The following is a 23,215-nucleotide window of genomic DNA, read 5'->3' as shown; positions in this document are numbered from 1 at the left end:
AAATGATGTGACTGACAGGGCTTAATCTCCAAAATATACAAACATCTCATATGATTCAATAACAACAACAAAGAAAAACCAAACAACCAAACAAAAAAATTGGCAGAAAACCTAAATAGACATTTCTCCAAAGAAGATATACAGGTGGCCAACAGGTACATAAAAAGATGTTCAACATCATTAATTATTAGAGAAATGCAAATCAAAACTACAATGAGGTACCACTTCACATCAGTTAGAATGGCCACCATCAAAAAGTCTACAAATAATAAATGCTGGGGAAGGTGTGGAGAGAAAGGAACCCTCCTACGCTGTTGGTGGGAATGTAAATTGGTGCAATCACTTTGGAAAGCAGTATGGAGGTTCCCAAAAAAGCTAAAAATAGAGCTGCATATGATCTAGCAATTCTGCTCCTGGGCATATATCCAAACAAAACTACAAAACTACACTTCAAAAAGATATATGTTCATAGCAGCACTATTTACAATAGCCAAACATGGAGGCAATCCTAATGCCCATTGACAGATGAATGAATAAAAAAGATGTGGTACATATATACAATGGAATACTACTCTGCCATAAAAAATCCATTTATAACAACATTGATGGACCAAGAGATTACCATATTAAGAGAAAAATGAAAACTGATATTAAATAAAAAATAATATCATTTTTATTAAGTAAAAATGATATTATTTATATATAGAATATAACCTATAACACAGATGACATTATTGATATTTATGAAACAGATAAACGATAAGTTATTGATATTTATGAAGCAGACTCACAGACATTAAAAAAAAATTATGACTAGCAAAGGGAAAAGGGGGTGGGGAAGAGATAATTTAGGAGTTTGGGATTAGCAGATACACTCCACTATATATAAAAGAGATAAGCAATAAGGTCTTACCACATAGCAGAGGGAACTATATTCAATAGCTTATAATACAGCATAATGGGAAATAATATGAAATGGAAATGATATATATATGATATATATATCCATGTATATGTAATGGAAAGTATATGCATCTATGTGTGTGCATACATACATAAATATGAATAAACTTGCTAAATTGTAAATCATAAATCAGCTATACTTCAAAAAAATGTATAAATGCCACCTCTTTGTTTTTCTTCAAAATATTTCTGAATTCCTGCAATGCTTTCAGGATCATAATGTACATGGAATTTTAGTTCCTATAACTCTATGCTAATTACATTAATTTTTCTTCAGACACCACACCAAATTAGTCCTAAACAAATACATTTAAAAGTAGTTTGAAAAAGTATACCTTTGGCTAAAATCCAGAGTTTAAGTCTTTATTGGATATTGAGAATTTCTAAAACAAAATTATGTACAGTTTCTAATTGACTTTTCATGGCATGAAGGCATCAGCTCAACTTTCCCACCACATATCCAATATTTCAAATTTATGTTTGGTAAATGTGCATTTCCTACCAAGTTTAAAGAATGTGGAGAACCTGATACGAGGTATTGCAGCCTAAACAGAGTGAAGACAGTGTCTCTCTATTGAGGCAGCCTGGTGTGGGGCCTCTGACCCACATGGGGTGTGTCAGGGTAGCAGCCCAGTGCACGAGGGAAAGAGACAGTCCCCTTGGAGGAAAGCTTGGCTGCTCTCAGAGTCTGAATAGGCCAAAGAGGATGTCCATGTGAGTGAGGTGGCACAGCCCAGAGAACATGAGCCACCATAAGGTGAGGATGATGTCAGGCAGGGGAGATGCAATATTGGCTCTTAACAGGGGAACTGATCAAACCATGTTAGTATATTAAGAATAATGGAATTCAGATTTCTCAGATTTGGAGAAGGTAGTTACAAATACAGAAAGAGAAAAAGGCCTAGAATTAAACCTGTGTATTGAATCGGGATTGAAAGAACTATATGAACTCAAGTTCAAAATGTATAGCTATATAGAAGTAACTACAAATGGAAATGTTTTTGCATGCTCAGAAACATGTGTACACTGACATACTTACATGTGTATATGTACATAGCAGAGCCCCCTGTGGCTCAGATGGTAAAGAGTCTGCCTGCAATGCAGGAGACCTGAGTTCTATCCCTAGGTTGGGCAGATCCCTCGGAGAAGGAAATGGCAACCCACTCCAGTATTCTTGCATGGAGAATTCCATGGACAGAGGAGCCTGGAGGGTTGTAGTCCATGGGGTTGCAAAGGGTCACACGTGACAGAGCGACTAACACTTTCATATATACTGTTCACTAAATCGCTCAGAAACAATGACATCTCAATATCAACAAGCACATCTAGGGTGCAGATCTTGACTTCTATTGCTTTCTCCATTTAAAGGTTCCAGGAGAAGTTAACTGATTCTAAGACTGGGCAGGGAAAGTACAAACCTGGGACATGTTGCTGTGTAGAAATGCTGCAAGAATGATGGGACATGTCGAAAGAACACTGAAGTCAGCTTGAAGGGTCCCCCCACTGGTCAGATTGGGGACAACATGAACATCAAATAGTAACAGATTGCATTCCACTAAACAAACAGGAAAATGTACATCCATACAAATACAAAAAATAAACGATAAATGCTTGATGAGGAATGAGATATTTTCATCATATTAAAATAATTCTGAATTCCAATGGGGGGAAATGTATGCTCTACTTTAATCAAGTGATCAGAGATGATACTACCTGTAATGGGGCAAGTCAAAACCCTATGCCACCTCCTAGGATGCAGTGAGAAAAGCACAGCCTCACTTCTGTGTTATTCCTGCCAAAGACGCATAACCTGCATCCAATCTTGAGGAAACATCAGACAAACCCAAACTGAGGAACGTTCAAGGACATAACTGACCTGTAATCTTCAGAAGTATCAAGGTCCTGAAAGTGAAGGAAAGACCGAGGACTGTCTCAGTTTGAAAGAAACAGACTGACACCTACCTGCATCCCGTCGTGGGTTATCAGGACAACTGATGCAAGAGATGAAGGTTCAATCCCTAGGTCAGGAAGATCCCCTGGAGGAGGGCATGGCAGCCCACTCCAGTCTTCTTGCCTGGAGAATCCCATGGACAGACGAGTCTGGTGGGCTGTGGTCCATAGGGTTGCAAAGAGTTGAACACGGCTGAAGTGACTGAGCACACACGCATGAATGGCATCTGTGGGTGAAATGGTAGACTTGTATCCATGCAAATTTCCTGAATTTGATGCTTTTGTGGTGGCTGTGGGGGACAATATTCTCATTTACAGGAAATACGTAATAAAGTATTCAGAAGTGATGGTACATCAAGACTGATGGTGCATCAATGAATTCTTAAATGGTTTATGGAAAATGGATTAGCGATTAGCGAGTTTTTGTACAATTTCAAAATACAAATAAGGTACAGAAGGGATATGCAATGTCCCAGAATACATTTCAAGTATGCTTCCTTAAATTATTGTGTATTCCATGCACATGTGCAGCATAATAGCATTCTGGGCTCAAATTACTTTTTCCTGCTGCTGCTGCCGCTAGCTTGCTTCAGTTGTGTCCGACTCTGTGCGACCCCATAGACAACACCCCACCAGGCTCCACCGTCCCTGGGATTCTCCAGGCCAGAACACTGGAGTGGGTTGCCATTTCCTTCTCCAATGCATGAAAGTGAAAAGTGAAAGTGAAGTTGCTCAGTCGTGTCCGACTCTATGATCCCATGGACTGTAGCCACCAGGCTCCTCCGTCCAAGGAATTTTCCAGGTAAGAATACTGGAGTAGGGTGCCACTGCCTTCTCCTTATTTTTTCCTAGATTTGGCTTCTGTAAGTGTTTGATATTATGTTAACTTAGTGTTCATAAAACTTTAAAGCAATTCAGTTCAGTTCAGTTCAGTCGCTCAGTCGTGTCCGACTCTTTGCGACCCCATGAATTGCAGCACGTCAGGCCTCCCTGTCCATCACCAACTCCTGGAGTTCACTCAAACTCACGTCCATCGAGTCGGTGATGCCATCCAGCCATCTCATCCTCTGTCATCCCCTTCTCCTCCTGCCCACAATCCCTCCCAGCATCAGAGCCTTTTCCAATGAGTCAACTATTTGCATGAGATGGCCAAAGTACTAGAGTTTCAGCTTCAGCATCATTCCCTCCAAAGAACACCCAGGGCTGATCTCCTTTAGAATGGACTGGTTGGATCTCCTTGTATCCCAAGGGACTCTCGGGAGTCTTCTCCAACACCACAGTTCAAAAGCATCAATTCTTCGGCACTCAGCTTTCTTCACAATCCAACTCTCACATCCATACATGACCACTGGAAAAACCATAGCCTTGACTAGACAAACCTTTGTTGGCAAAGTAATGTCTCTGCTTTTCAATATGCTATCTAGGTTGGTCATAACTTTTCTTCCAAGGAGTAAGCGTCTTTTAATTTCATGGCTGCAGTCACCATCTGCAGTGATTTTGGAGCCCCAAAAAATAAAGTCTGACACTGTTTCCATTGTTTCCCCATCTATTTGCCATGAAATGATGGGACCAGATGCCATGATATTCGTTTTGTGAATGTTGAGCTTTAAGCCAACTTTTTCACTCTCCACTTTCACTTTCATCAAGAGGCTTTTGAGTTCCTGTTCACTTTCTGCCATAAGGATGGTGTCATCTGCATATCTGAGGTTATTGATATTTCTCCCGGCAATCTTGATTCCAGCTTGTGCTTCTTCCAGCCCAGCGTTTCTCACGATGTACTGTGCATGTAAGTTAAATAAGCAGGGTGACAATATACAGCCTTGATGTACTCCTTTTCCTATTTGGAACTAGTCTGTTGTTCTATGTCCAGTTCTAACTGTTGCTTCCTGACCTGCATACAGGTTTCTCAAGAGGCAGGTCAGGTGGTCTGCTATTCCCATCTCCTTCAGAATTTTCCACAGTTTATTTTGATCTGCACAGTCAAAGGCTTTGGCATAGTCAATAAAGCAGAAATAGATGTTCTTCTGGAACTCTCTTGCTTTTTTGATGATCCAGCAGATGTTGGTAATTTGATCTCTGGTTCCTCTGCCTTTTCTAAAACCATCTTGAACATCTGGAAGTTCACAGTTCACATATTGCTGAAGCCTGGCTTGGAGAATTTTGAGCATTACTTTACTAGCATGTGAGATGAGTGCAATTGTGCGGTAGTTTGAGCATTCTTTGGCATTGCCTTTCTTTGGGATTGGAATGCAAATGGACCTTTTCCAGTCCTGTGGCCACAGTAACTGCTATAATACAATTAGTGGACCAAATTGTTACCAAATGGTCCACTTATTGTATTATAGAAGTTACTTTCAATGGTATGGAAATTTTGTTGGTCTATAAATTGCCTATTTTTCACATGTATGAATGTATAATATATAATATATATTTAATATATTATTTATTATATTAATATATTATTTAATATATTTATTATATAATAATATACTTATAAATTTATTTAATATATGTAAAAATATGTAAAATATGTTAAAATATATTTATAATTATTTAATATATTTAATATACTTATTATATAATAATATATTTATTTAATATATTAATATATGTAAAAAATAGGCAATTTACAGACCAACAAAATTTCCATATCATTGAAAGTAACTGCTATAATACAATTAGTGGACCATTTGGTAATAATTTCTTATTTTAAGCAATATTTTGGGGCTTCTTAATTATAACAAATACTAGCTATTAAAAGTTATTTGTGTTACAACAAAAATACTTATAGATTTAAATTGGGAACTCAAAATACCATTCTGTTTTTTGCAAACCAATTCTGGAAGCTATGAACAACAAATCAACTTCAAAACATTAAACTTAGCCAGTATCTAACATTAACAGTGTTTTAATTTTACAAAGTAATGTAAAATTACTGAAGGTTGGTTTGTCAGTTTTGTTTTGTTGGAAGGAGCCCAAAAACACTTACTTTGATATTGGAAGCAGTTATGGCTAAAAGAATTTTGTGATGATATTGATTTTAAGTGAAATAAGTTTTTTTTTTTTCTTTAAATTTATTTATTTTAATTAGAGGCTCATTACTTTACAATATTGTATTGGTTTTGCCATACATCAACATGAATCCACCACGGGTGTACACGTGTTCCCAATCCTGAACCCCCCTCCCACCTCCCTCCCCATACCATCCCTCTGGGTCATCCCAGTGCACCAGCCCCAAGCATCCTGTATCCTGCATCGAACCTGGACTGGCGATTCGTTTCTTATATGATATTATACATGTTTCAATGCCATTCTCCCAAATCATCCCCCACCCCCCACCTCCCACAGAGTCCAAAAGACTGTTCTATACATCTGTGTCTCTTTTGCTGTCTCGCATACAGGGTTATCATTACCATCTTTCTAAATTCCATATATATGCGTTAATATACTGTATTGGTGTTTTTCTTTCTGGCTTACTTCACTCTGTATAATCGGCTCCAGTTTCATCCACCTCATTAGAACTGATTCAAATGTATTCTTTGGCTGAGTAATACTCCATTGTGTATATGTACCACAGCTTTCTTATCCATTCATCTGCTGATGGCCATCTAGGTTGCTTCCATGTCCTGGCTATTGTAAATAGTGCTGCGATGAACATTGGGGTACATGTATCTCTTTCCCTTCTGGTTTCCTTGGTGTGTATGCCCAGCTGTGGGATTGCTGGGTTGTATGGCAGTTCTATTTCCAGTTTTTTAAGGAATCTCCACACTGTTCTCCATAGTGGCTGTACTAGTTTGCTTTTCCACCAACAGTGTAAGAGGGTTCCCTTTTCTCCACATCCTCTCCAGAATTTATTGCTTGTAGACTTTTGGATCGCAGCCATTCCGACTGGCGTGAAATGGTACCTCATAGTGGTTTTGATTTGCATTTCTCTGATAATGAGTGATGTTGAGCATCTTTTCCTGTGTTTGTTAGCCATCTGTATGTCTTCTTTGGAGAAATGTCTATTTAGTTCTTTGGCCCATTTTTTTTATTGGGTTGTTTATTTTTCTGGAATTGAGCTGTAGGAGTTGCTTGTATATTTTTGATATTAATTCTTTGTCAGTTGCTTCATTTGCTATTATTTTCTCCCATTCTGAATGCTGTCTTTTCACCTTGCTTATAGTTTCTTTTGTTGTGCAGAAGTTTTTAATTTTAATTAAATCCCATTTGTTTATTTTTGCTTTTATTTCCAATATTCTGGGAGGTGGGTCATAGAGGATCCTGCTGTGATTCATGTCGGAGAGTGTTTTGCTTATGTTCTCCTCTAAGAGTTTTATAGTTTCTGGTCTTATGTTTAGATCTTTAATCCATTTGGAGTTCATTTTTGTGTATGGTTTTAGAAAGTGTTCTAGTTTCATTCCTTTACAAGTGGTTGACCAGTTTTCCCAGCACTATTTGTTAAAAGAGAATGTCTATTCTCTATTGTATATTCTTGCCTCCTTTGTCAAAGATAAGGTGTCCATAGGTGTGTGGGTTTATCTCTGGGCTTTCTATTTTGTTCCATTGATCTATATTTCTGTCTTTGTGCCAGTACCATACTGTCTTGATGACTGTGGCTTTGTAGTAGAGCCTCAAGTCAGGCAGGTTGATTCCTCCAGCTCCATTCTTCTTTCTCAAGATTGCTTTGGCTATTCAAGGTTTTTTGTATTTCCATACAGATTGTGAAATTATTTGTTCTAGCTCTGTGAAAAATACTGTTGGTAGCTTGATAGGGATTGCATTGAATCTATAGATTGCTTTGGGTAGTATACTCATTTTCACTATATTGATTCTTCCAATCCATGAACACGGTATATTTCTCCATCTATTAGTGTCCTCTTTGATTTATTTCACCAGTGTTTTATAGTTTTCTATATATAGGTCTTTAGTTTCTTTAGGTAGATATATTCCTAAGTATTTTATTCTTTTCGTTGCAATGGTGAATGGGATTATTTCCTTAATTTATCTTTCTATTTTCTCATTATTATTATATAGGAATGCAAGGGATTTCTGTGTGTTGATTTTCTATCCTGTAACTTTACTATATTCATTGATTAGCTCTAGTAATTTTCTGATGGAGTCTTTAGGGTTTTCTATGTAGAGGATCATGTCATCTGCAAACAGTGAGAGTTTTACTTCTTCTTTTCCAATTTGGATTCCTTTTATTTCTTTTTCTGCTCTGATTGCTGTGGCCAAATAAGTTTTTAAAGCTTTGAGTTGGCAAGTCAGTGGGGAGCGGTCTGGTCAGAGAACTGCAGCTTTGAGACTCTGATGGATGCTGCATCACGGATGTCAGGCCAGGAACTGACTGGCTTCTTTCTACATTCAACCGGTGTGTTTCTTTAAAAAGCAAGCTCTTTTCAGACTTTCAATATTAATCCTGGGATTTTATGGTAAAAATAAAAGTGCCCTATCTCTCTTTTAAAAAGTGTTCTCCAAAGTGAGGTTTGAAAGATAGTCTAGTACAGAGCAGGAAGAAAATATTAGAAGTTTTTAAAATTTTGTGCTTAATTTTCATGTTATCCTTTTAAATGTTTATCTTTTGTATATTATTTATAATGCACATAGTAATTTAGTGCAGCAGTAGAAGTCCTGGCTCCCTATGTTCATTCTGGAGTCAGTTGAGCCCCTTTGCCACCACATTTGTTTCCTGAAACACTCCTGATGCCACATCCAGACCTCATCCCTGACTCAGGCACTCATGGCCACAGTGTGGGGGAAAGAGTGGCCCTGCTGGTTTGCTGTCCCCCTTTACACAGGCTATGGAATTAAAGTGAGTGCAGGTCCCTTGGTAGGGATGTGATTTAGGGAGTCATGTGACTTCTCCCAGGACTTAGAGTTCGTCCTTAGCCTGGAGATGAGAACACTGAGACCATCATTGGGCTGCCGTGAAGATGCTGAGACTGTGCAGCTCTGATGTACCATATTGCTACTATAGTCATTATTGGGCTTCCCTGCTGCCTCAGCAGTAAAGAATCCCCCTGCAATGCAAAAGACACGGGTTCCCTGGGTGGGGATGATCCACTGGAGAAGGAAATGACAACCCACTCCAGTATTCTTGCCTGAAAAATTCCATGGACAGAGGAGCCTGGAGGGCTACAGTCCATGGAGTCGCAAAAGTGTTGGATACGATGGAGCAACTAAACAAAAACAACAGTTATTACTCATGATAACAAAATATAATTTGAGATGACTTTAAAACAAAGTCTTACTGCCCAGATACCTAAGATTAATCTGTTTTAGGATAAATTCAGCCAGTTGTCAGTGGGTTTTTTCTGAATCCTTTCTAAATTTTTCAGGATTTTCCCTGGGAAAAACGTTCTCAAGGAAGACAAAGTAGAGAAATCCTCTCTGTTTAAAAGAGAATGAGGTAGTATGAATCCTTCTATAGATTGAATGCTTGTGTTTCGCTAGAATTCCTAAGTTGAAACCTAACACCCAAGGTGATGGTGTTAGGAGGGGGGACTTTGGGGAGGTGCTTGTGTCATGAGGGTGTAGCCTGCCTGCAAAGGATTAGTGTGTTCATAAACAAGAATCTAGAAATATCCCTCACCTTTTCCACCAGGTGAGGTTACAGCAAGGAGATGGCCACTATGAAACAGCTGCGAGCCTTCAGACAGACTTGGAATCTGCTGCTACCTTGATCTTGGACTTCCCGGTCTCCAAAACTATCAGCAATATATGTCTGTTGTTTAACCTACCCAATCTGAGCTAAGATAAATCTTGTCTCTTGTGTTTAAAAATAACACAAATAGTAAAAAACTACATTGTGACCAATGACATGTCATCCCTCCTCTATGAAGCCAAGAGCTTAATTAGGTTTGGACGGCTGAACAGAATTTGATTAAAAACAAACACCAGTGCTCGATTCCTCTTCCTGTTGATTTTCTGCTAGAACAAAAGAAAAGCCCCAGGTCTCTGTTGCCACTGAACAGAAAGAGGCCAAATCCCAAATTAGGAAGCCTCTGGGTCTGTTTCAACTGCAGATGTGTGGAATTACATCAAAGCACTATTGTTCAATTCAAAGTATGAACCCTGCAAGGCTGCAAATACATCTCAGTCCATCAATCGAGGGGCACAAAAAATATGATTTTGCTTCTTTTTAAAAGCGTAAATTTCGGTTTTAAATCCAATTTTGCCAGTTGTCATGGGATCAGCTGTGTCACTCCACTTTCACATGTTTGAAGCCTTAAGCCCCAGGAGCTCAGAATGTGACTGCATTTGGAGACAGGGCCTTTAAAGAGGTGATTAATGTAAAATGGAGTCATTAGGGTGGGTCCTAATCCAATATGATAAGAAGATATTAGGATACAGATAATATAGTCCACAAGACAGTCATCTGATAGCCCAGTGAGAGGATGGCCATGGAACAGCCAAGGAGAGAAACCTCAGAATAAATCAATCCTACTCACACCTTCATCTTAGAATTGTGGCCTCCAGAGCTATGAGAAAATAAATATCTAAGCCACCCAGTCTCTGGTCTTTGTTATGGGAGCCAGAGCAAATAAATACAGCTGTGTTTCAGAAATGGTCTCTTTCAATTTGAGGATTCCCCCTTCCTACCCTAAAATTTGGCTTCAGTTTTGGGGAGCTTGTGTCAGGGCAGGGGGTTCATGACATTTCCCCACTGTGCCTTTACAGACACTGCACAGTTGTTCCCAAGGCTGACTACATAATTTGCAGACACAGTGCATCATGAAAATATTGGCCCTTTCATTCAAAAGCATAAACAGAGCTTCGTTAAAGGTTCAGTTCAGTTCAGTCACTCAGTCGTGTCCAACTCTTTGCGACCCCATGGACTGCAGCACGCCAGGCTTCCCAGCCCATCAGCAACTCCCAGAGTCTGCTCAAACTCATGTGCATCAATTTGGGGATGCCATCCAACCATCTCATCCTCTGTCGTCCCCTTCTCCTGCCTTCAGTCTTTCCTAGCATCAGGGTCTTTTCCAGTGAGTCAGTTCTTTGCATCAAGTGGGCAAAGTATTGGAGCTTCAGTTTCAGTATCAGTCCTTCCAATGAATATTCAGGACTGATTTCCTTTAGGATGGAATGGTTTGATATCCTTGCAGTCCAAGGGACTCTCAAGAGTCTTCTCCAACACCACAGTTCAAAAGCATCAATTCTTCGGTGCTCAGCTTTCTTTATGGTCCAACACTCACATCCATACATGACTACCGGAAAAACCATAGCTTTGACTAGATGGACTTTTGTTGACAAAGTAATGTCTCTTCTTTTTATATGCTCTCTAGGTTGGTCATAACTTTTCTTCCAAGGAGCAAGCATCTTTTAACTTCACAGCTGCAGTCACCATCCAAAGTGATTTTGGTTAAAGATACTACTACTAAAATATAAAGCTCCAGTCCTTCATGGTCTCTCCTTGACTTGTTGTGGATGGTGTTTCTTGCTATTTAATGTCATTCTAAATAAATAAAAATTTAATTATTAGCATGAGTTTTACTATTTATCTTTATATTGGATGACACCAGTTTTAAATCATTTGCATGTGGACTTACAGTTCCTATCTCATACCTGGTAGGTGCACAAGTGTCTTGTTCTCAGAGCTGTGGAAATTCTGCATAAGACAAGCTCCATTGTTTTCATTTGATACACACATCTGCTACCAACCCTCCTATCTTCAGCTTGCTGATGGATAAGGAGCAGCTGAATGGTCAGCAACAAGGGGTTGCTTTTCTTTTCTTTTCCTACCAGGTCCCTGTTTTCAACTTTAGTGGTTGGTTACCATAGTGGCTACCCACTCCAGTATTCTTGGGGCTTCCCTGCTGGCTCAAATGGTAAAGAATATGCCTGCAACATGGGCATCACAGGTTCAAACCCTGGGTCGGAAAGATCCCCTGGAGAAGGGAATGGCTACCCATTTCAGTACTCTTGCCTGGGGAACTCCATGAACAGAGGAGCCTGGTAGGCTTGTCCATGGGGTCTCAAAGAGTCTAACATGACTGTGTGGCTAATACAAACCCCAGAGGAATATCACTAGTGAGAAGTGTGCTTGGTTGTGCGAAGAAGGCCTTTGTCTCCTTTCTGTGTTTAAAGTTCTGGTTTGCAGGGTAAGGGTAGGGAAAGCATGGGTGTTCATAGACATGACTCACTTTGAGTTTCACTGAGCATGGCATGTCCACTTCAATGCTGTGCTCACGGGCAGGGTGACCACTCTGTGCTAATGAGGTAACCGCTGACAAGAACAAGGGCAGTGGCTCACGCATGTGCTCTGCTGTCCCATCCACTTCACTCACAAAATACAAGTTCAAAAATAAAATTACTGAGAATTTCAAGGGACAGCAGAGCACCGAGTCTAGTGTGGCCCCTTCCAAGGGTGGGGCCTTCTGGGGATAGGGTCTTTGGGAGGTGGGGCCATGTGCAATCGCAAGTATTTCCCACTGTGAATTCTAGGCTGCCTCCTCTCTGTTGCCCCTCCCCAAGGACCTTCAGGCTTTGGAGACTAGAGTCAGAACTAAAGAAATATGTTTTACTGCTTTACTGCTTTGGTGGGTTGGTATTTTTCTAATGTTTTCCTAACGCTTTACTGCTACGGTGGTGTTTTTCCAACACATTGACTCTCTTCACTCAGCGTTTTCAGCGCCCTCCCAACCCCCAGGCTTTCTCCTATAATGTGGTGTAAGGCTGGCTTTCTATTGAGTCAAACTGTTTGGTGAATCACCACAAAAGCCTGCCCCTCTTCCATTGTTCAAGAGAGTAGCGCTGCATCTCAAGGTAAATATAAATATATATATATAGCATATTTACATGTTCATTTACATATATACACAGTACTATGGTGGGTGCACACTCAGTTGTGTCTGACTCTTTGTGACCCCATGGACTGTAACTCACCAGGCTCTCCCGTCCTTGGTATTTTCCAGGCAAGAATACTGGAGCAGGTTGCCACTTCCTCTTCCAGGGGATCTTCCTGACCCAGGGATTGAACCCATGCCTCTTGTGTCTCCTGCATTGGCAGACAGATTCTTTACCACTTATGCCACCTGGGAAGCCCCATACATATTTCAGCATTTACATATATAAATATAAAATACAAATATTATTTAAAATATGTGTGTGTTCAGTCATGTCTGACTATTTGTGACCTATGGACTGTAACCTGCCAGGCTCCTCTGTTGAAGGGATTTTCCAGGCAAGAATACTGAAATCGGTTGCCATTTCCTCCTCCAGAGGATCTTCCCAACCCAGGGATCGAACCCACATCTCCTGCATCTCCTGAATTGTAGGCAAATTCTTTACCACTTGAGTCATCAGGAAGCTCCATTTAAAATATGATTTTTTCCCTCTATTTTGATAAGATGGAATGCATTGCATTCCAGAGATCTTTCTCAACTCCATGATAACAATTTGACATTGTCTTAATTAGTCCTTATACATCCCCACCTTTCAGATGTTACAGTCAAGGTTCAGTGAAGTCCAATCAGTTGCCTAACATGATACACTCAGTGTATGGCCTCTTGCCTCAGTCTAGAAGTGCAGATGGGTGCTTGGGGTGAGTCTCTGGCCAGGGAGACAAAGCCAGAAGATGAAGGCAGGGGAAGTCTTGACTGGTGTTTCTTCTTGGGCCAAACTTAGGGTCCTTAGAAAGAGCCCTGTTGGTCCTGGCTGGTCAGGAGTCTGAGAGCAGAGGTCTCAGCCATGCAGTGTGCAGGCATTCCTTGGAAAAGCTCAAGTTGGTAGGGAGCACTGGCTTCTCCTTCCTGCCAGTGTCCTAGTTGCCCTCCCACATGATACTGTCACTTGTCACATGTTTGCCCAGTTGTCACTCTTACAACAGTATGTTCAGGAAAGGGCCTGAGAAATACATTCAAGCTGCAGAAACACAGCATATGGGCTAACATGTTGATCCATCTTGAGAGCTTTTATTGTGAGAGGCCAAGCGATCTTAGGGCAAATTAATATATTTCAAGAAGCAGCAAAATGACTACAAGAATAACATAAGGACTAGTGATCATTTACTGGTCCAAAAATACTTCTGGGAGTGCTTCTATTAAAAACCTATTTATTTATTTGGCTGTGTAGGGTCTTAGTTGAGGCATGTGGGATCTAGTTTACCAATGAGGGATTGAACCAGGGCCCCCTGCATTGGGATCATGGGGTCTTAGTCACTGGATCACTAAGGTAGGCCTTCTAGTAGTCCTTCTTAACATTCCCTGCCTCTCATCACTCCTCTTGTTGACAGTAAACACTATTCAAGTTTTCTGAAAGAAATACGGATGACACAGTACACTGTGTGTGACCCTAAAGCTTAATTCATTTCTGAACAATGATACTGATGGTTTTGAGGATGGATACTTTCCTGGGCAGAGAAAGGAGCTGAGCAGAACATATGAGGCAGCCCTGGATATAAATAATTGAAGCCAGCAGTCACCCCCTCATGCACAGCCACTGTGGTTTAGATACTGCTGCTTATCCCCAAATGGAAGTGGGGTTCAAGAAGGGGACAGTCAAAAAACTTAGTTTGGCTGGGAATTGGATGGTCTGAGTTCTAATTCTGATTCCATCGTGGATAGACTACTTGTATGGCTGTGGAAAATCATCTCTCTTAGCATTAGCTGTGTCTTCCATAGTTATAATCTTTTTACAAGAAATTTTAAGAACTATTCTCTTGGAAACTTTCAAATATACAACATAGTATTATTAACTATTGTCGCCATGCTGTACATCACCTCTCCAGAACGTATTTACTTTATAAATGGAGGTTAGTGTCATTTGACCACCTTCCATCTTTACCTGTTTCACCCACTCCCAACTCCCTGCCTCTGTTCTCTGTCTCTATAAATTCAGGTGCTACTGTTTTTTTTTGTTTGTTTTTGGTTTTTTTTTGCCTTTTTTGTTTGTTGCTTGTTTTTTTAGGATTCCACATATAAGTGAGATCATACAGTATTTGTCTTTCCCAGTATGACTTATTTCAGTTAGGACTGTGCCTTTGGGATCCATTCATGTTGTTGCAAATGGTAAGATTTCCTTCTTTTTATGGTTGAATAATATTCCATTGTATATATTCAATATGTCTTTTTTGATATAACAAAAATTATTTTGTGACTCAAAGAAACACTCTGTACTGATATTTTGTAAGAAAAATAGAAATAATGTGCTACTTTAAATATTACTGAACATCTAAAGAATGCCTGCCTTATTTTGTGTTAATAAACTGGAATGTACATTAAAGGGTAAACTATTATTTTTTTAATAAAAAATGAAAATGGTGACCTTACAGGATTTGTCCTGAGGATTAAATTAGATCCTCAGGCAAACCCCTTAGCACAGTTCCTGGCTTACAGAAGGCACACATCAGAGTTGATTATCATTTTTATGGACCTCCATTTTCTTTAGCTTTCTAAAAGAACCAAAGTTATCTCTGAAAAATATCAATGGCTTTGGATGCTATGGGAAAGTGATATCTGTGTTGACCTAATTAGAATGAAGTGAAAAATCCTTCTTGTGTAAAACTTGTTGAAAATCTAAATTCTGTTAGTTCTTCTGCTTTAGCAATTAGAAGAAATGTTAAAGTATTTTTGATAATTGAATCATTCACTGTAACCAAGGGCATTATTAATTTTGACATTAATGCTTACAAAAGATTAGTGCAAATGCAGATAGAGAAGTAATGGGAAGTTGCAGAAAATTCAAAGGGGCCCCTGACAAGAGTGTTTCCCCTTGTAATTCTCTTTTCTTTCTCCTACAATTAGAAGGTACTTGACATTCTACTTAGTTTCAGGTCCGCTGAGTGGTTTTCCAGGTGCCTGGCCTTTTACAGACAGCCTTGTAAGAGCCATCCTCTGATCCTTCTCACTGTAAGAAGCCTGAGGGACAGAGGTGCTTTAACACCAAGTCTACGACAACATCAGTTCAGTTCAGTCATTCAGTCATGTCCAACTCTTTGCGACCCCAAAGACTGCAGCATGCCAGGCCTCTCTGTCCATCATCAACTCCCGAAGTTTACTCAAATTCATGTCCATGGAGTCGGTGATGCCATCCAACCATCGCAACTTCTGTCGTCCCCTTCTCCCCCCACCTTCAATCTTTCCCAGCATCAGGGTCTTTTCCAATGAGTCAGCTCTTCACATCAGGTGGCCAAAGTACTGGAGTTTCAGCTTCAACATCAGTCCTTCCAATGAACACGTAGGATTGATCTCCTTTAGGATGGACTGGTTTGATCTCCTTGCAGTCCAAGGGACTCACAAGAGTCTTCTCCAACACCACAGTTCAGAAGCATCAATTCTTCAGCACTCAGCTTTCTTTATAATCCAACTCTCACATCCATACGTGACTACTGGAAAAACCATAGCCTTGACTAGACAGACCTTTGTTGGCAAAGTAATGTCTCTGCTTTTTAACATGCTGTCTAGGTTGGTCATAGATTTTCTTTCAAGGAGCAAGCGCATCTTTTAATTTCATGGCTAGTCACCATCTTCAGTGATTTTGGAGCCCCCCAAAATAAAGTCTTTCACTGTTTCCCCATATATTTCCCATGAAGTGATGGGACCAGATGCCATGATTTAGTTTTCTGAATGTTGAGCTTTAAGTCAACTTTTTCACTATCCTCTTTCATTTTCATCAAGAGGCTCTTTAGTGCTTCTTCACTTTCTGCCATAAGGGTGGTGTCATTTGTATATCTGAGGTTATTGATATTTCTCCCAGAAATCTTGATTCCAGGCACTGGAGCGGCAGAGTGGTGGCTGCCTGGTGCTGGAGCGGCCAGTGGCAAAGAGGAGATATGCCACGTCCAAGGTCAGAGAAACCCCAATAAGAAGGTAGGCGCTGGGTGAGGGCATCATAGGGCAGACAGCATGAAACCACAATCACAGAAAAGTAACCAATCTAATCACATGGACCACAGCCTTGTCTAACTCAATGAAACTAAGAGCCATGCCGTGTAGGGCCACCCAAGACGGACGGGTAATGGTGGAGAGTTCTGACAAAATGAGGTCCACTGGAGAAGGGAATGGCAAATCACTTCAGTATCCTTGCCTTGAGAACCCCTTGAACAGTATGAAAAGGCAAAAAGATAGGACACTGAAAGATGAACTCCCCAGGTCGGTAGGTGCCCAATATGCTACTGGAGATCAGTGGACAGTAACTCCAGAAAGAATGAAGAGACAGAGCAAAAGCAAAAACAACACTCAGTTGTGGATGTGACTGGTGATGGAAGCAAGGTCCGATGCTGTAAAGAGCAATATTGCATAGGAACCTGGAATGTCAGGTCCATGAATCAAGGCAAATTGGAAGTGGTCAAACAGGAGATGGCAAGAGTGAATGTTGACATTTTAGGAATCAGCAAACTAAAATGGACTGGAGTGGGTGAATTTAACTCAGATGACCATTATATCTACTACTGTGGGCAAGAACCCCTTAGGAGAAATGGAGTAGCCATTATAGTCAACAAAAGGGTCTGAAATGCAGTACTTGGATCCAATCTCAAAAATCACAGAATGATCTCTGTTCATTTCCAAGGCAAATTATTCAATATCACAGTAATCCAAGTCTATAAAAAAGTATCACTTCAATAATCCAGACAGAATCTGACCCCCAAATTCCAATTTACACTTTGAGTTGCATCAGTGCCAGCTATAGGTTTGTGAATTTAGCAACACTGAGAAGGTCCGCTCTCTTGCAAGGATCATCGTTCCCTCTTTCTCAGCATATCTGAGTTTCTACTACTAAGTGATCTATTATCTTGTGTTAAACACCAACCTCTCACTACAGTTTCTCCTCTAAAAGCAAATGAATTTCAGGCACGGTCTTCATATCAGATCTCTTTCTTTGGTAGAACAGGTGTGTGTGTTTGGGGGGGGGTGGGGTGGGGTGTTGGATGTGCTAAGAGGGAAAATGTCACCAAGGGAGAAGGGAAAGGACACTAGACAATAGCACAAAACTGTGGAATGGGCTTCGGACTCAACCCTGACTTCATAAGTGACACTATTTTCTAAGAACATGAAAAGTTAATGAGAGAGTTAATTCCTAGGCAGATTGATAAGAAGTCCAGGGTCCCCAAGGAGGAAAAAGAGGTCTGGGGCTCTTGAAGTGGAGATAAGGGTCTGGAATTCACAAGAAGGAGAAAAGGACAAAATTTTTTTTTTTCTCTACATTCATTGCTGCTAAGTCACTTCAGTCGTGTCCAACTCTGTGTTACCCCAGAGACGGCAGCCCACCAGGCTCCCCCGTCCCTGGGATTCTCCAGGCAAGAACACTGGAGTGGGTTGCCATTTCCTTCTCTAATGCATGAAAGTGAAAAGTGAAAGTGAAGTCACTCAGTCGTGTCCGACTCTTCGAGACCCCATGGACTGCAGCCTACCCGGCTCCTCCGTCCATGGGATTTGCCAGGCAAGAGTACTGGAGTGGGGTGCCATCGCATTCCTTAATCTTAGTCAATTACACAACTCAGTTTAAACTCTGTACTAAGGATTATACAACAACAATGTATCCTGCTTGAGGACAGTTTCCTCTTCCTGAAAATCTCTGGCTAATCCTGTTATCTTAAAATGTAAATTATGGGAGTGGGTCTAGTAAGATCTTTACAACCTCCAGACATTCTTTTGATTTATTGCAATAACTACTTAAAAGGTATATAACTCCAATGCTAACACTAACAGGGGGGTACTCTTTCTGTTCTCTTCTGATGTCTATGTCAGAAGCTTTCTCTATCCTTTTATACTTTAATAAAACTTGATTACACAAAAGCTCTGAGAGATCAAGCCCTGTCTCTGGCCCCAGATTGAATTCTTCTCCTCTGGAAGCCAAGAATCCTAATGAAATGTTCAGCAACAACCTTTCACTAACTTCCAGTTTTTTTGTTTTTGTTTTTTCCTTTATTCTAAATGTCTCATGTGTTCATTTGATGAAAAAATTTATTTCAAATAAAAGGGAGGTTGAAATACTAATCAGAGTTGTTTGTGATCCTTTGCAGGGATTTAGCTGCCTTGAATTACTTTGTGGAAATATTAATTATCTAAACCACTTAGAAGAGAAAAAAATTTCTATAATTAAAAAGCCATTTAATTCCTTTTTAATATCCTTTAATCTTTCTCCAAATTCTCACTTGATAGATTCCAGGTCTATCATTAAAATCATTCTCTTGTGCTGTCACCCTTCACTGTACACACCTTGCAAAATCCCACCTGGGTAAAACCCAATAGTTGTTTGACCCCGTGTCTCTCCTTGGCAGCTGAACATAGCTGGAGAAAAATACAACCATGCTAGCAGGTTTCATGTTAAATTCTCTACCACAAATCCAAGTGTATTTCTCTAGTTGACTGAGTCCCCACTCTTCTGGAGAACTGTTTCACATCTCTTTCCTCAAACCCCTCACCCAGGGATCCTTACCTCTGGCCACACCTTTGAATCACCTGGAAGATGATAAAATGCACCAGTATCCATACCCCACCTCCAGAGATTCTAATTGTGTAGAACAGGGAACCTGGATATGAACGTGCTTTTAAAAATCTCCAGGTGACTCTCATGTACAGTCAGGATTGAGGATCAAGCTAATCACCCTTCTGATGACTGCACTGAGAAAACTGAATCAGTAAAGAAAAAACAGCCACAGATTCCCACCAAATCTACCTGCATGGGGCCTTTACTCCACTTCATTCTGAACTAAGGCCAACACCTCTGCTTCTTCATTCCAGCCCGTCACCATTCAAGCCAACTAGGGCCTTGTTTGTCATCACTCCCTCTCTCACCAGCATCTCTCTTGTATTCTTTCTGCTGAATCATGCCCACCACTATTCAAACATCTCTTGATTTTAAGAAATCTCTTCTCCAGTCCCCAAAAGCCACCTCGGTCACTTCCCTTTTCTCTGCAGTAAAATTCCTCCTCAAAATTGGTCTTTTCTCAATACACAAATTTCTTTTCCCATTTTCTAAAATCCACTCCAATCACAGTTTCACCCTCCCCCTCTCCACCCCTCCATTGTCAAACCCAGTGGTTAATTCTCAGCCTTCATCTTACTAGATCTCTCAGCAGCATTTGGTCATTATTTCTTCTTTGGAATACATGTTTACCCTCTAAAACTTTGCTGTGTCTCCGTTTTCTGAATTCTCAGTCTCCTTTGATGGTTTCTTCTCATTTCCCTCGTGTCTAAATATGAGTGTGCTCTCAGACTTTCTAATCCTTGGGTGATCTCGTCCATCTACCATCTACCTGCTGATGATGCCAACATTTACCTCCAATCCAGACCTGATCCTTGAACTCGATTCTTCTCTTAAACTGCCTACTTTCCAGATCCACTTAGATATGTTAAATCCAACATGTTCACAACCAAGTTCTTATTTTTTTTTTCTCTAATCCTAGTGCTCTTGCAGTAGCTCAAGCAAAAAACTATGGAATCATTCTTGACCCATCTTTTTCTTTTTTTTTAATATAAATTTATTTATTTTAATGGGAGGTTAATTACTTTACAATATTGTATTGGTTTTGCCATACATCAACATGAATCCGCCACAGGTATACACGTGTTCCCCATCCCGACCCCCTCTCCCTCCTCCCTCCCCATACCATCCCTCTGGGTCATCCCAGTGCACCAGCCCCAAGCAACCAGTATCATGCATCGAACTTGGACTGGCGATTCATTTCATATATGATATTATACATGTTTCAATGCCATTCTCCCAAATCATCCCACCCTCTCCCTCTCCCACAGAGTCCAAAAGACTGTTCTATATGTCGGTGTCTCTTTTGCTGTCTCACATACAGGGTTATCTTTTTCACTGTCCACTTTTGACTCTTCTGTAAAAGCTGTGGGTTCTACCTGTAAAATATATTCTCAACCTGATCAGTTCTCATCACCTCCATCACTACCATTCTGGTCCAAACACCCCTTTCTACTGGTCTTTAGGATTCCACCTTTGCTTTGCTCCTGTTTATTTCCCACTCGGCAGCTAGAGTGATCTATCTAAAACACAAGTCAGATCTTGTTATTTCTTTGCTTTCAGCTCTCCAGTGGCTCCCCACTTCACTCAAAATAAAATCCAGTCTTACAAGATTTAACAGCCAACTTCCTCTCCGATTTCATCTCCTACACTCTGCCTCAGCTGCACCAGCCTCCTTAGTGTTAACTGAGTATAGTTAGTGTGCACCCACCTTGGGGGTTTGCACTTGTATCCTCTTCCTGCATGCACTGGACTTGCTCTTAAGGATCTGCCCAATGTCTTCTTATCAGAGCAATGTCCTCTGACCATACACACACACACACCCCACCACACACACACACACACACACACACACACCCATTCCACCACAATCATCACAATCACCATAATGACTGTCCATCTACTACCCTTTACCAACAAGTGATATATTACATGTTTATTTGTTTCTCTTCTCCCCTTCTATTTGAATGTACAAACTTTTTGGCCAACCCAATGTGTGTGTGTGGTGGGGGGAGCGGGCAGTGGTTAGTCTCTCAGTCATGTCTGAGTCTTTGAGACGCCATGGACTGTAGCCCACTAGGCTTCTCTGTTCATGGAATTTTCCAGGCAAGAATACTGGAGTATGTGTGTTAGTTGCTCAGTTGTGTCTGACTCTGTAACCACATGGACTGTAGCCCACCAGGCTCCTCTGTCCGTGGAATTCTCCAGGCCAGAATACTGGAGTGAGTAGCCTTTCCCTTCTCCAGGGGATCTTCCCAACCCAGGGATTGAACCCAGGTCTCCCGCATTGCAGGCAGATTCTTTACCAGCTGAGCTACAAGGGAAGTCCCTAGCAAGATGAAGTTTTAGGAAAATGCTAATCCATTATTTTACCATATTTTTATGTGTTCATTAGAGTGATACGTGATAAAAATATGTATCTGTGTTTAGATTTGATAATCTAAACAGTTGTCAATTATTTTTTTCCAATGTTTAAATTTAAATTATTAGAGAAAAGGAAACATTGTATCATAGTTTAAGTGGTAGTATTTTTTCTTTTGTAGAGATACATACAACAAAATTGTACTATGCCATGAAAGGAGAAATACAGCTATTAGCCCCAGGTACCTAAAAGTATAAACCCCTGGTTTAACAAATCAAATCCTAAGGAATCTACTACACAAATGAATTGCTTTTGCAATTTGGAGCTCACTAAGAAGACTATAAACCAAAAGCTCAATATTAACCTAAAATTACTTAATTATATTATGAAGCTATATTACTTGGAAGATGTTTTCAAATGACTCCAAATTAAAAGATCTTAGTGTAACGTTGGTTTTGTAATTATCCTCACAAATACATTAATTATAAAAGTGAATGATGTGGAATCATCATGGTAGCATCAACTAGGAAGTTGCCAGGTAGATGGGGAAGCTTTTTTGCCTTTTATTTTCCAGTTGTTTTCCTCCATTTCCTCTCTTCCCTCCACAATGAGAAGCAGCCACCTGTCTTAAAAGGTTGGAATATTTATACTTTTCTTGGTCTTTACTTAACTGGGTTAAACAATGTAACATGCTAAACAGTGATTCTAAACTGGAGTAGTCCTCTAATTTTTATTTGACAAGCTTTGGGGTAACAGTTTGATTTCCCAGTCTTTTGTGACCATGTAATCCTCTTCCATTGTCATGTGCTGTGTGAGCTACAAGCACTTTGAGCCTAGGAAGCACAAAGGCTCCTTGGGATTAGCACCATACAAACGCAGATTAAGGACAGTAGAAGACTGTGTCCATGCTTGTAACTGTCATTGCTCAGTTTTGTGCTTCCTATGGGCAGCAAAGCAATTTATTGTTTTAAAAACACACAAGTTACCTTAGCTGCTGACTTTTTCACTGGCTACCTGAAGAAGAGAAGAAACTCTTTCCTATAGAGTATGCCTCTCTGGATCCCATTCAATTATTTTTAACTGTGCTATGCTTAGTCGCTCAGTTGTGTCTGACTTTTGTGACCCCCATGGACTGTAGCCCACCAGGTTCCGCTGTCCATAGGGATTCTCCAGGCAAGAGCACTGGAGTGGGTTGTCATGCCCTCCTCAAGGGGATCTTCCCAACCCAGAGATCGAACCCAGGTCTCCCACATTGCAGGCAGATTCTTAACTGTCTGAGCCACCAGAGAAGCCCTGAAGAAGAGAAGAAACTCTTCCCTATAGAATCCAACTCTCTGGATCTCATTCTATTATTTTTAACAGATAACATGAAATCTTGCAGGAGTCTTAGACAATTTCTAATTTCAGAATTTGCACGTGAAGTATGGAGTCTTATTTTGCTCCCTGCACCTTCAATCTATGTTTCACATGACCCTTTGTGGTAAGCATGAGAAACTGTACATACCCTCTTCAAACGTTTTGGCTGGTTGG

At 40.4% G+C, this 23,215-nt stretch overlaps 1 long non-coding RNA gene across 1 annotated transcript in view; it reads right to left on the bottom strand.

Moving 5' to 3' along the window:
- LOC133240281 (uncharacterized) overlaps nt 1-23,215 on the bottom strand; it is a 56,306-nt gene that overhangs the window by 31,788 nt on the left and 1,303 nt on the right. The gene's annotated exons all lie outside the window — the stretch shown is intronic.

This window comes from Bos javanicus, chromosome 28, assembly GCF_032452875.1.
Source record: "Bos javanicus breed banteng chromosome 28, ARS-OSU_banteng_1.0, whole genome shotgun sequence".
In the NCBI taxonomy this organism is placed as follows: domain Eukaryota; kingdom Metazoa; phylum Chordata; class Mammalia; order Artiodactyla; family Bovidae; genus Bos; species Bos javanicus.
This window is presented reverse-complemented; position numbering and strand designations above follow the sequence as displayed.